A 10,141-nucleotide genomic window follows, 5' to 3' on the forward strand; every position below is an offset into this window, starting at 1 on the left:
CATGAGAGCAGAAGGACACCTGACTGGGAGTCAGGGCTCTAGCACTGAAGCATCTGGCAGGCATGCTTGCATGGAGCGCCTGCTCTGTGCCAATTATCAAGCTAGGGGTCAGCCTGGGGGATGAGTCAGGCTTCCCACCTCCCCATCTAGTGCCCTTTGCTCTATCCATGTGAAAAGAAGAAAGGCAATTAACACAGAGCACATTCTACATGCAAGGCATTGTGGTTGTGTTCCATTTTATTGGTGAGGATGGAAAGTCAAAAGTGTGAGGTCCTTGTGCACAGCCATGCATGTAGGAGGTGGTGAAGTCAAGGGGGAAACCCAGAGTAGTTTGTCTCCAAAATTCACCCCCTTCTCACATCACTCAATAAGCTCAGCTCAGAAGATGGAGACTCGCTTGTCCAATTCTCTGTCTGAGAAGTTTGGATCTTATCTAGGGCATACTTAGAGTCACTTAAGGGTTTTCACAGGGAGAGACATGGTTAAATTTTCTGTGTTAAGGAAATCACTTTGAAATCTTTCTGTGTGTGGCTTTGGAGGGGTTGGTGTGAGACTGGCATTGGGGAAATCTGAAGGAGACAGCATATCTAGGGCAGAGGTGATAAGCTGGGGATAGGGTCACGGGGCAGAGATTGTAAAATCCATAGGACTTGGTGAGGACTGATTGGATGTGGTGGGTGTGAGTGGGAGGAAGACACCACAACATCTAGACCAAATGTTAGCCTTTTGCATAATAGTCTTTTACAATCAGCACAGCTCCTCTTTCATACTATACTTCCTACAAATTGCATTGGCTTTCCCTTTTGACTGAATGCTTATGTGTCCCACAATTCATATATTGAAACCCAACCCTGATGTAATGATGTTTGGAGGTGGGGTTTTTGGGAAGTCATTAGGTCACAATTGCACGACCTTCATGAATGGGATTAAAAAAGAGACCCCAGAGAGATCCTTCATCCCTTGCACCCTGTGAGGACTCAGTGAAAAGCCATCTATGAACCAAGAAGTGGGCTCTCACCAGACTTCAAATCTGCCAGCACCTTGATCTCGGATGGCCCAGCCTCTGGAACTGTAAGAAATAAATTTCTATGGTTTATAAGCACCTCAGTCTATGGCATTTTGTTAGAGCAGCCTGGACTGACTAAGAGAGCTTCCAAGCACATTAGCCCAGTCTGGCCATCCTGACCAGGGACCCCTTTATTGTGTGGGCTTGTTGAGGCTGGCCTTCTTTTGTTCTACCCTGTCACCCCCTTTAGGGTCCTGGATGGCCATTGGCGTTGCCTGCCCCCGCCGTTGCTGTATTAGTTAGGACAACACGTTCTCCTGTGATGAGGACAACCACCCCCCTCAAATCAACTTTTTTTCTCCCTCACCTAATAGTTCAAGGTGCGTGTGCCTCGTTGGTGGGTGGCTTTCCACCAGGTGGTCAGTCAGGGCTAAGTCCCCTTCTATCTCGTGGATCTGTCAGCCTCTGGGACTGTGGAGTCCTCTGTATTCAGCCAGAAGATGGACAAAGGGGAGGATGGGGCAGACACACCTGCCTTTGCTTAGCAGTGCCGTGTATCACGTGTGTTCACATTTCATCGTGAAGAGCCAGCTGGATGTAGGGGGACTGGGCAGCACAGTCTCTGATTAGGCAACTGTCTCCCATGATGAGTCCATACTGTGGAAGGACAAGCACGAGTTTTGGGTAGAGAGTAGCCACCTGGCCATCCCACCCCAGGACTCTTTCCAGCCCTAACAGCAAGCACATAAGAGGCTGCATGTCAAGTACCCTTTAAAGAGTTCAGGGCCTATCAGCCACACCACATTACGAAATATGATTAAGGAGGCACAGAGCACCTGAACCCCCTATTGTACGTGTTAGATTGAAACACACAGAGATGCTACGAGCTTTGAAAAATCCTGTATTTAAGAAAATCCTGCATTGATTGGTTTCTTTAATCATTGATTTCCTAAGAAACCCCTGCTTAATCAGTGACTGCCAGGCTAATTTGTGCATAGAATTCATTTTTCCCAAATGCCTCTTAAGCGCTCATAGTCTTTTATCTTCTGCACTTTGGGAAACTTTACATGGACTGCGTGAGGGGATCCATGAGTGAATCCTTTTACATAGTAGAAAAAAGTCTTTTTCTCTCCAAAAATCCATATTGAGCATATTGGCGGAAATGATCAGTGTGTGTTGAGTGAATGAGTTTGAACTATTTACATTTCTCTGAGCCTTAGGTATTTATCCGCAGAATTAAGATGACCAATTAAATGAGAAGACCCCTGCAGATAGCGTTGGAAGGGATGCCCGTGTGTTCACTTCTTCCTTCTGTTACCATCCCTGAGGTTGAAGAAGGCAGCCACTTGCCACGTAGAGGACACCTCGTTTCAGCAGCCACATGTGGGATTGCTTTGGTCCTGATGAGCCAGCGTGTTTAAGCCCAGCTTCTTGAGAGCTCACATGGAGGTTGGGGTCTGGCAGAGTTATTTTTGTGCATTCAAGAGAGAAGAAAATAAAGAGCAACATCCTTGTGTTGACACGAAATGGCCGCCCCTGTGATTCTTGGCTGGAGGTGGGGGTAGGGGTGGGCTGAAAAGTCCACGTGGAACCGCTTTTCCATGGTTTAATCCGGGAACCGGAACGCTCTGAGCTTGGAATAGAGTTATGGCTCTGGTTAGGGGGTTGATGCACTGGGGCCAGCATGGCCTCTGGCAGGGCCTTGGACACATCTGTCCTCCCTCTATCTTGACCTCGCTTTGGCAGCCTCCTCTCAAGGCCTGGCAGAACCCCCAGAACGGATCTTTCTCCTGGCCCCCAGCAAGGCTCTTCACTGGCTTCCAAATATGTGTGACTAGTTTGGCCAGCTGAGCCTGAGGCCCCTCTGCAAGGTGGGGGGCTTGCTGGGATGGGTCTTCCTCCACCCTGCACACTTGCCATGGCTTCCAGCTGGGTCACATGCCTGGTCCTCATGCAGGACCCCACCTCTTTCCAACAATAAAAGGAAGCGGGTAAGCGTCCTTATTTGGGACTGAATGCTATCCCTGTTTTCCGGGTTGCAGTGGGGCTGGTGCCTTACATATATCCTCCTGCTGACAGCCACTCGTGAGCTCTGTAACCTTGGACAGATAGTCTAGTCTCCTTGAACTTCAGTTTCTTCATTCATATAATGGGGATAATTATTGTTGTTTCATCCCGTTCAGCCACCACATGCTCATTGAGGGTGGTGTTCTGCATGCCAAGCACTGGAGACACCAAGATGAACTACAACCAGGTCCTGTCTCAAGCAGGCGATCTCTCTAGATAAAAAAGAATGTGAAAACAAGTGCCAAGTCCCAGGCTGGGCAGCCAGAACATGGTGGGTTGGAAATAACTGGGACTTTAAATTCAGACATAGGTATGCTTGAATTCCAGCTCTGATATTGTTTCTGTGTGATCTTGGACAAGATGTTTTCTGGTCCTCAGCTCCCCTCTCTGTACAATGAGGAGGTTGGACTAGATTCTCTTTTTTTCTCTGACATGCTATGATTGCATAAAGTTATCAACCTAGAAATCAAAAAGAGAAATCAATTAGTTGAATTGGTCACTGGATGTCAGGTGTCAGCACCCATTGGGGGCTGTGGCACTTATAATTCTATGCTGGACATTCTACATCGAAGACATTTTGAGTCCTTTGTATTGGGAAAAGAGCCTAAGCTTTGGTGTGCAACAGACTTAGAATCTAATTCCACCTTTGCCACTGGCTGAGTGACTTCAAACGAATCACTCAGTGTCTCTGAGCCTCCATTGCCCATTGTAAAATTTAGGGGGAAACATACTCTTTGCAGCTTTGTTGTAAGAATTAGAGACTGCTTAGGTGCAGCGCCTGGCACGGTGGACCCTCACTGTATGGTCCTGAGTCCCTGGAGAGCAGGCTCTGCATTTGGCCCATTGGTCACAGCAGGGCCCAGCGCAAGGCGAGGCAGGGACAGATCCTTAGTATTTATTGAATGAATGAATAGCTTTCAGTGCTATGCTTTGTAACTTGGGCCCCAAACGAGCGTATTTTCCTCTGTTGCAGAAGGCATATAACAGGGAAATGGAAAGAACTTTAGACTCGGATACAGGCCTGAGAGGCAGGTTGTGTAGTATGGACCCTGCCCAGGAACTATAAGTCCTTGGGCAAGTTGTAGCCCATCTCAGAACCTCAGTATCCCAGTTACTTCAAATGCAAGCCGTCCTGCCTGCCTTGCTGGGTTCCAAGGTGGTCCAAAGAATTTGCGGCTGTGAAACTACTGTAAACTTTGAAATGCCATCCCATGTAGGGTTGTTGCTACCAGCAATGGTTTCCAAGGGCCACGAAGCTGTTGACATCTGCCATTTGGTGGTGGCTTGGAGGAGGTTCAGATGGTGCAGCGCTCAGGCATGTGAACTTCTGGGATTTCACATGCTGGTAACCTCATCAGGAGACACTGGGTGACCTTCCTTTGTTCCCAGGGGAGCACATGTGCTTGGCTCACTGTCCCCATGGATGTTAGTGAAGCATCTGTGCAACACGAGCAAGGCTTCCAGAGCATCCTAAAGCAATGCTGACTTTTGTGCAGGGCTTCATAGTTTGTGTATCAGCTTTACACCTATGTCATTTGGGTTTCACGAAGGAATGCTTAATTTACCCATTTTACAGATGGGGAAACTGAGACCCAGAGAACCATTTATTGAGCTTTTATCATGTGCCAAAAATTGTGCTGTTTGTTTGCTTTCTCTTTAATCTTTATGAGGGATTTGAAGATGTACAAGCGAGGCTTAGGGATGTCAAGGGATTTGTTCAAGGTCACACTGTGTATTAGTTAGGATAAGAGTTAAGGTGCTCTAACAGAGATCTCAAAATACCATCGCTAAAACCAGATCCAGGTGGGCTGCTTTCTCATGTAAGTTTACTCCAGAGGCACTTGTGTGGAGCAGGCCACACACAGCTCTGCCCCCGAGGTGACTCAGCTACCTGAGTTCCTTCTCATGTTGTCATTAGAGTGTTGCCTTGTCCACTTGGTTGAAGCTGTTTTGCCACCACCACGTATGTGTTCCAGTCCAGGGGAAGGGGAAAGAGAAGAAGTGCAGGGTGAGCAATTTCCATTTACGCTGTCTTGGTGAGAATATAGCCACACCGGGCTGCAGAGGAGCCTGGGAAATGTAGGCACAAGCTGGGTGACCATTTGCCCATCCCAAACTCAGAAAGTGGAGGTGTCCTACTACTCCATGTCTAGCCATCTCTGCTATACACAGTGAATGGAGAAACTGGGTTTTGAACGTAGGTATGTCTGCTCTTTCCATCACTCCACAGATCTTGGGGAAGAGGGCAGATTCCTTCCCTGACTTCTGCTCCTTTCTACTGTCCCAACCTCTTGGCCCATAGAGTCAGACGCCTGTTGCCGTTAGTATAACTGGGCATTTACGGTGTGTCAAGCACAGAGTGCTTTTTACGTGTGGTTTCAGTTAATCTTCAAGGAGACTGCAAGTCTTTGTGTAGGGATCTCAGAAAGGGTCAGTTGACCTGAAATGCTCAGTGACCCTGGGCGTGCGGATGTGGCAGTCCAGCTTCTCAGCTCTTTCCTGCTGTCATCGCTGCTTGAGAGCTTAGGGTCTGTAAACGTCTTTCCAAATTATGGCACTTTCAGGTGATGGACTGTTATTCCCCCATCATAAAGAACAAGGCAGACATTCATATACCGATATGGAAGGATTGCCTGGCAATATTGGTGAGTGGAAAAAGGGCAGAACACTGCCTACCGTGTGCTACAGATGGGTAAGCATAACCCCTTTGCCTCTCATAGTGAGCAGACCTCTTACAGGATACACAAACAGCTGATAACAGCGATCCCTTCCCAGAGAATGAGATGCGAGGAGACCAGGAACGGGAGAAACACTCGTTCATTCTGTACACTTATTTGTATTTTGAATTTGGTACCATATGGATATAAATATTTCCTATTTTTTAATTTTTCATTTATTTTTTTATAGGGCTATAGCTGTTTTACAATATCGTGTTAGTTTCTAGTGTACAGCAAAGTGGAGTTCCCTGTGCTATACATCAGCTTCTTATTAGTTATGTTTTATACATATTTATGTATACATGTTAATCCCAATCTTCTAATTCATCCCACCCTGCCTCCCCACTTGGTGTCTATATGTTTGTTCTCTATATCTGTGTCTCTATTTCTGCCTTGCAAACAAGAGAAACTAGACCTTGGGGTGTAGAGATAGCTAGGTGGCCTTGGTTGATGACCCTGAACCCCTTTGGTGCTCCAGTTTCCTGACCTGTGAAATAGGGAATAAAAATCATGGAGCAGATCTGCCTCCTGTGAGAATCACATGCGAAAACGGCCACAAAGGGCTTACATAGTGCAGGAGAAATTGTTCACGATGAGTGTCAGCTAATATTGTTATAGCTCCTTGTTGGTAGGGATGGGGAGTGGATGTTCCGTTATCTCAAGGAAACGTGGCCCAGGTTCTGGCATTCTCTTTGGCCCGGGGAGGAAGCTCCTGCCGAGAGAGCACGGTCCTTCATTCCAGCTGTCTTTGGGAAGTGCTCTCTTGGGAACTAGCAAGAGGAAGCTGGCGAGGTGCCCAAATGCTGATTTTGCTGCTTCAGGAAAACTGGGACCTGAGAAAAGATTGTCTAACACTGGATAGCCTAAGCTCCGCTGGCATCAGAATGCCTTGTGGTCTATATCCCCTTCTGACCTTGGAAACACCAGGACCTAGATGAAGAGATTAGAAGAGCTCTAAGGTCATTAGTCTAAGCCCCTCAAAAGAGAGGGCCAAGACAGCCCAAGTCTGCACAATAGATTAGTGACCATGCCAGGCCTGGAGCCCTGTTCTGAGTCCCAGCTCAGGTTTTTCTCTAAACTTCCTAGGGATGCTGTTGGGTTAAACCTACCACTTTAACCAATACTGAGCTGAGTGTGTTACAGGAATTTTTACGTATTCATTCACTCTGCAGACTGATATTGAGTATCTGCTTAGTATCAGGCCAGTGCAGGAGGCCCATGAGGGACAAAGATGCGTTAGACTCATCCCATCTCTCAGGAGCTAACCTAGGGGTGGGGGCAAGGGGTGGAGGGGAATAAGTTCTACTTGAGAGGGAGACCCAAGTCCTGGGAGTTCAGAAGAGGGAGAATTCAGTGAGAACAGGAGGATCAGAGGGTGCTGTATGTTCATCCAGTGTCATTCATTCATTCCAAAAACAGTCTCTGGGGGAAGGATGGATATAAATGCGTATTGCCTCTTCTCTGTCTGTCAGACATAATGTTTCAAGTTTTCACATACATTATCTGATATAAAATTATAAAGAGACAACATAGAAGAGAGATTATAAACTTGATTATCCAATAAACCTGAATTTAAATCCTAGTACTGTCACCTTTTTAGCTGTGGGACTTGGGAAAAATTCAGTTAACTTCTCTTAACCTGCTTCCTTATCTGTCAAATGGGGTTAATAATCAAAGAGTTGTCCTGAGGATTGAAAAAGATGGTGTTTGTAAACCATTCCACATATGGCCTGGCACAGAGGAGGCTCTCAAATAAAAATGCTGGCTCTCTTCCCTTCCTGCATCCTAGAGAACTTTTTTAGAGACAAATTATTGCCTCACGTAGTTTCTAGACTCAGTCTGTGTTCTCTGAAAAGGGAGCATTAATCTAGACCACACTTTTGACATTTTGCTTCCCTAATCTTTCAGGATGAAAGGGCAGGTCTCTTTCCCCTCCATTTTATCAAAGCCATCCCCATTGTGAGCTGGACTTAATTCATGAAGCTGCATCACAGAAAACTCTGCCCCAGGAAGTGTGACTGCCCTCTCCAGATTTCCATCCCAAAGTCCAAAGGGATTTGGGCTTCTGTTTTCTATGGAGCTGGAAGGCCAAAGTGCCAGTGCTGCCATGGGAGATCATGCCAGGTCAGCCTCGGGCCCCAAAGGTCTATCCTACTCAGGCCACCCATCTGGGGTATTGTTATGGGTTGAATGTGCCTTCCCAAAACGATACGTTAAATCTCACCTACCCCATGTTTCCTCTTATTTGGAAATAGGGCCGTTGTAGGTGGAATTAGTTAAGATGAGGTCATACTGGAGTAGGGTGAACCCTTAATGTAAAGTGACTGGTGTCCTTATAAGAAGACCACGTGATGAGAATGCCATGTGACAACAGAGACAGAGACTGGAGTGTTGTAGCTGCAGGCTGAGGAGCCAAGGGTGGTTGGCCACTGCCAGAAGCTTGCAAGAGGTGAGGAAGGATGCTCCCTTGCAGGTTTCAGAGGTAGAATGCTGCTGTGGACGCCTTGATTTTGGAAGTCTAATCTGTAGAACTGTGAAACAATACATTTCTGTTATTTTAAACCACCCAACCTGTGGTACTTCGTTATGGCATTCTTGGGACACTAATGAGGAATTACATGAGTCAATATTTCACCTCCATCTTAAAAGTTCAGGAACTGGAGCCCCTAAACCTCCTCATTTCTCTAGTCCCATCACTTTAGTACAGGACTTGGTAGAGGTAGTGAGTTTATCCAAGGAATGAGGGGATGCACAGCTGTGGCTCAGAAAAGGAGTGTGAATTGCACAGGGTCTGGTGGCTAGTGGGGTACAGAGTCTTCTCTTCAACCTGCCTCTGAATGCCCAGTCAACTGTTTGCTCCACTAAGAGAATAACAATAGCTACTAGTTAGCTTCCTGGTTAAGAGCTGGGGCTCAGAGTGTCTAAGCCTCGGTTTCCCCACTTGTAGCTTTTTACCTGGCCCAATAAAGAAACATTCAGTAAATATCAGATGCTATCGTTATTGTTATTATGATCCTATTCTTATACATTACATCGTCCACGTACATTGTCTCATTTTATCCTCACCATAGCCCTCGAGGTGAATGCTTTTATTCCAGATTTGCAGATGAGGAGGCTGAGGGGCAGAGAGGTTAAATACATTGCCCACAACTAAGATCTAGTGCAACCAAATAAATAATAAGTAAATATTAAAAAAAAAATGATGTTCAGTGAAAGAAGCAAGTTATAGAAGAATCAGTGCAGCTTGTTAAGGCTTTAAAACGTGAAAACAGTATTACTGCTTGACAAGGACATATGTGATAAAAGTGTAAAAGTATGAAAGGGAATGATGCATAAACTTTGGGGCAGTGGTTTCCCCTGGGATGCAGAGAAGGGAGTGAGATTAGGGAGGCTGACATCAACGGTATCTGAAATGTTCTAATTTTTAATACAAGTGAGGGATATGAAGATGTTTGTTATACTGTCTTTTGATACCTTTATATGTTGTCGTAGTAGTAGTAGTAGTAGTAGTAGTAGTAGTAGTAGTAGTAGTAGTAGTAGTAGTAGTAGTAATAATACTTGTGTTACCGAGTCGAAGCTCGCTCGCTTGCCAATGACAGGCCAATGACAGGCCAATGGATCGAAGACGAGGCGTTGAGGCAAGGAATATGACTTTATTTGGAAAGCCAGCAGACCAAGACAATGGCAGACTCATGTCTGTCAAAAAATCATCTTGCCTGAGTTAGAATTCAGGTTCCTTTTATACTAAAAAGGGGAGGGGGTGTTGTTGGTTATTGTAGACTTCCTGGTGCTAGAATCCTTCGTTCTTGCAGCTGTCCAGGTAGGTCAGGTCACGATGTTCCTGTAAACCTCCAACAAGGCAAATGTGATTCTCTGTTCTGCAACTTTAAAGGTCAGCGGTTTGAGAATGGGCTATCCTGCATATTTCAGGCTATAAAGTAACATTCTATACTTGTAAAAAAAGCAATAGAACACAAGGGTTAATGTAAAACAAACAGATCTAACATGGAGTCTGATTTAGCTCTTTCCTGTAACACTTGCATTTCATTTCCCTATGGTTTAAAAATTGAGAAAATAAAGCTCTTCCCCTCACAGTTAGAAAAAATTGCACTTCTCTAAAGAAACTCTAAACAACCTGATGAAATAAAAGCAATTAGTTGGCCCTTTTTAAGAGTCAGTCCAGTGTACACATTATTCCTTGGAATTTGGATCTTAATTTGAGCACAGAGGAAGCCACTGAAAGGTTGTTGGCTGAGGGGTGATCTCATTCTTGGCGTGCAAGGACTTTTGGAACTTGTCTCCTTTCTTTTCCATCCTCATCTGCCTGCCCCAGCTTCAGTTTTAATTCTTG

The sequence above is a fragment of the Hippopotamus amphibius genome, chromosome 1 (assembly GCF_030028045.1).
Source record: "Hippopotamus amphibius kiboko isolate mHipAmp2 chromosome 1, mHipAmp2.hap2, whole genome shotgun sequence".
NCBI lineage: Eukaryota > Metazoa > Chordata > Mammalia > Artiodactyla > Hippopotamidae > Hippopotamus > Hippopotamus amphibius.